This window comes from Euphorbia lathyris, chromosome 9 (genome assembly GCF_963576675.1).
Source record: "Euphorbia lathyris chromosome 9, ddEupLath1.1, whole genome shotgun sequence".
In the NCBI taxonomy this organism is placed as follows: domain Eukaryota; kingdom Viridiplantae; phylum Streptophyta; class Magnoliopsida; order Malpighiales; family Euphorbiaceae; genus Euphorbia; species Euphorbia lathyris.
This window is the reverse complement of record NC_088918.1, coordinates 13,187,228-13,191,834: the sequence shown is the minus strand read 5'-3', so window position 1 is coordinate 13,191,834 and position 4,607 is coordinate 13,187,228. Positions and strand designations below refer to the sequence as shown.

The window sequence follows — 4,607 nt, the reverse complement described above, 5'->3', positions numbered from 1 at the left end:
TTGGGAATTGACACTTTTGTGGTCAGCTTCCAACTCAGCACTCTAATTTACTCAGTGTCAGCTTTAAACAGTTTATATGCTGAGTAAATATAACAAGCAACACATGCACACACACACACATATATATATATATATATATATTAAGAGAGTTAGAAATTACTCAGTATGACTTATCCTGGTTCGGCCTCTCCGCCTACGTCCAGTCCTCAGATTCCTCCGGGCTTTTAGAATCCAATACTGAGCTCTTTAAAGGTAGAGCACAAACCGGTTACAAGGCAGTTGAATATGCAAGAGTACCTTCCTCTATTCGTCTACTCAACTCCTACTAAGTGCTACACTCTCAATTCACAATTGATACAATTTGCTCTTTTTCAGATAAAGAACACTTTAGATGATTACAAAACAATCAATCTAGCATTTACACATGAATAGAAAGTTGGTGTAAGATTCCTTTCTTGTTTTTGAGTGCTTTGAGCTTGTATTTTTCTCTCTTGTATATTCTGTAATTCGGCAATCATCTAAGAGAATTGCTTGTCCTTTTATAGTTGTATTTTGAGGATCAAATGATTTGAATTTGATTTATCCGTTGATTCCAAAACGGCTCTTTTGGGGGACAAACTTCTGGTCAGCTTCAGATGTGCAGGCCAATCTTGTTTTCTGATTTCTTCAGATGTCAGGCTTGTCTTCTTCCTACAGGCTTTGTCTTCTTGCGGCAGTTTGTCTTTTAGCAACGAACGGTTGACCCATGCATCTCGGAATTTGGCTTTTGCGTAATTCCAAGGCTTCAATTATTGGTGCAGACAGTTGTAGGATTTGTCTTTTAGCTAACGGATCGTTCATGCTGTCCTGAAGATCACTCAGCTTCACTTCGATAGTCATTGTCTTTGATTGTCACCAAATCTCATACTGAGTTCTTTTTCACTCAGCTTCCATGATCAGCTTCGTTCTGCAAGATCTAGTTCTGAAGCAGACTTCTTTTATGCTGAGCTTCGTTCCACTCAGCTTCATTCTTAAGCTGTTGTTTTGAAGATGACTTATCTTCTCTTGTGCTGAGTTGCTCTTCACTCAGCTTGTGTTGTGTTCTCATGCTGACTTTGTCCTGTCTTAATTTTTATTTCCTTTTGCATTTATGATTATACTCAATATTGAACAAACGAATTAGTACAATTAAATCAAAGCACTTAAATTTAATTGTCTCTTAATCATGGATTAAACTTAAATGATTTTGTCAAATCAAAATCTTGTGGAAAGGTGTTTCAACAAACTCCCCCATTTTGATGTTGGCAAAATATTTAATTTATGGAACTCAGTATTGAAATTCCCATGATTGAATTACTTTTTATTCTTCTGAAATTACTCCCCCGTAAGGGTTGTATATATTGTCTTAACTTAACCCTAAACCTTCTAAGATTTAATTGAGTAATAAGGGAAGACTTGTTTATACTGACTTAGTTCAATTCTAGACCTTCTAAGATCTAATTCAGATGAGCCTAGGTCAACTTTCAGAAGAGTTCAATGTTTACTCAGTTTGATACATGAATAGTTTTGGTATTAGAGTTTATGTGCGGATGTATCAGAGTTAATGTGTACTGAGTATATTTTTAATTTGAATTTATTTGTTTGTTCAATTTTAGACAGATCAACATATAGTATAATAGTAAGCATCACTTATGAAAAACAATGTGAATGAAAAGATGCTTAAGATGATATAAATGGTCAGCATACAAAATACACAAGTCAATTTCTTAAAGCTAATCTTGAGCTACCTGTTAAGCCCAAAATATACCTAAAATATCATTAACATTTACATCATTTTTATTACAAATTCGTGTTATTTATATCTGTTTAGATTACTTTTACTCTCGAATATCTTTCTTTCTTGCAAGGTACCTAAATATTTAGTAAAATCCAAATAGGAACGAAAAAGGATCTAAAACAGAAGAAAAATCCTACAAAAGGAGTCAAAGACGACGTAAATCGAAAGCACCAAGTCGAGGACACGAACGAAAGCAAAGAAACAGAAAACTCACCAAGCCGCGACCGCGAATCCACCACCCGCGACCGCGACACGCGTGGTTTAGCCATTTCTCCCCTTCGTCCAACGTTCAACTTAATGCTACGTCATTCACGGCCGAGGATTCCTATCCTCGGTAAGTGCAGAAAATTTACCAAATGCATTTTACACATGTTGAAATCCAAGAAACGCGTTCGTTTAAGTGGATAAAGACGTCCTTTCACAACGGACACGACTCTTAACCAACGGATACATCACTTCAAACACAACCCTTCAACATCTATAAATAAAGAGTTGATGTTGAGAAAAAATGCAATGAAATGTTATAATATAGATATAGAATCAGAGCGTAGAACTTATGTCTAAGTTCTAAGTAAAACCTTTCGAGAGTTAGAAATTAGATTCTGTACAAAACAAGATGGGGTACACATATTGTTTATAGTTTAATTACAACTCAGTAGCGTTTAGACATTGTTCCAGTTTTAGTTTGTATCATGGTAGTGGCCGACCGAATCCCTATTACGAAGTTACAGCGAGAAGATTGAGCAAAGTGTTCGCCCCTGAGCCTGACAACCTCTTAGGAAACCCAAGGAAAGGAATCGATCAAGCCGTTCACTTGCACGCCCTCGAAGAACTCGATGCTCCTTGTTCTCTGTAAACTTGTATCAATTTATATTTCATCTAATAAAGTCCGTTCTATTCGACAAATCGTTAAGCAGCACTTATGGTAACCAATCCAATATAAGTGAGGCTGGTGTTTTCATTAATACGCAGTTGAATTCAAAATCATTATAAGGAAACTTTGTTGAACACTTAGGCAAATTATCATCTCGAAAGAGTTTTAATTTGAGTAAGGGCAACTATCCCGAAAGGGTTTTGTCGCGTTCAAAGCCAATTAATTAGAGGTTCCGTCATTTATTTCATCATCATAATTGATACAAAGTTTAAGTTGTTTTCTTTGCTTAATGCAAATGAATAAATTCATTCGTTTTTCTAAAAAGTTCTAAATGTTCATGTTTTGTAAAATTCACCCTTAAAATCAGAAGATCTTTCTAACAATCGATATATTCTAAATATAAAATCTTATTCCAGCATTTTCAAGTATTCAAAGTCCACAAACTCAATTAAACAATTTCCTAAATTCAATTAGACAAATTTCACTTTTCATTTACATTCAATAGTAAATCTAACAAGTTCGAAATTAACAGATTCAAAAATAAGTTTTTCGTTAAAAAACGTATCCTTGTGGGATCGATATTTTTATTACTACAAGCGAAACCGTGCACTTGCGGAAATCGCTCAACAAGTTTTTGGCGCCGTTGCCGGGGATACGCCAAAAATTTTGACAAAATTTTTATTTTTCGTATTTTATTTTCGAATCTAGGTTTACACATTATTTTTATATAATTTTTATATTTTATTTATTTTCAGTTATATAACATATTTGTTTTCAATTTTGTTTTGAAGGTAGTTTGGCTCGTGTAACAATTTCAAGTTCATGCGCAGTTCGCGAAGTTCGGGCACACCACCAGACCCTCTTGATCCAGAAATTGAAAGAACACTTAAGAAAAACAAGAAAAACAACAAAAACAAAGACAAAACACCCTTAAAAACCAAAGTAGTCCAGCCAGAAAATATGGTCGATCCACCGACACTTATGGATTATGCTAGGCCAGGAATGGCCGGTGTAACTAATAGTGTAGTTAGACCCCGTATAAACGCAAATCAATTTGAAATTAAGCCTGATTTGCTTAATATGTTGCAAAACAACGTAACGTTTTATGGACTACCTAACGAAAACCCTAATGCACATTTGACAAATTTCTTAGAAATTTGTGATACTTTTAAAATTACTGATGTAACAGCCGAAGCAATCAAACTTCGCCTCTTTCCTTTCACTTTAAAGGATAAGGCAAAAATTTGGTTAACTTCTATGCCTGCTGCAACATTTGAAACTTGGGACCAATTAGCCCAAGCGTTTTTATCAAAATATTTTCTTTTAGCAAAAACCGCAAGAGTCATCAAAGAGTTGACATCTTTTACCCAAAATAATAATGAAACTCTTTATGAAGCTTGGGGACGTTTTAAAGAACTTCAACGTTTATGCCCACACCACCAACTGCCAGATGCACTTTTAATGCAGACATTCTATAATGGATTAAATCCTACGATTAGAGGTTCATTAGATGCTATGTCTGGAGGGTTATTTATGAAGAAGACGTCCGCCCAAGCAAGAGAACTTTTGGAGGAAATGGCAATCAACAGCAGTATGTGGCCCGCAGAGCATGGACATATACCAACGGCGAAACCATCATCCTCAGGTACATCATCGGTTAACGGTATAATGAATCTTGATCCAGTAGCAATGTTACAAGCCCAATTTTCTGCCTTATCGCACAAAATTGATAAATTTATGGCACCATGCGATCCTAATGATCCAATCTAGAGAGACATTGATTATGAAGGTATGAATGAGTTAGAACAGGTAAACTTTGTCCAAGGACAAAACCAAACTACTAATCCTTATTCTAATACTTATAATCCTGGATGGAGAAATCATCCTAACTTTAATTGGAAAGATGGTAATAATAAT

General features: G+C 35.2%; 1 non-coding gene across 1 annotated transcript; it reads right to left on the bottom strand.

The window, feature by feature from the left end:
- Nucleotides 1-4,028: 4,028 nt before the first annotated feature.
- Nucleotides 4,029-4,135, bottom strand: LOC136207727 (small nucleolar RNA R71). Its single transcript, XR_010676856.1, has one exon. It is a non-coding gene; the product is annotated as a small nucleolar RNA R71 (small nucleolar RNA).
- Between the last annotated feature and the right edge of the window lie 472 nt (nt 4,136-4,607).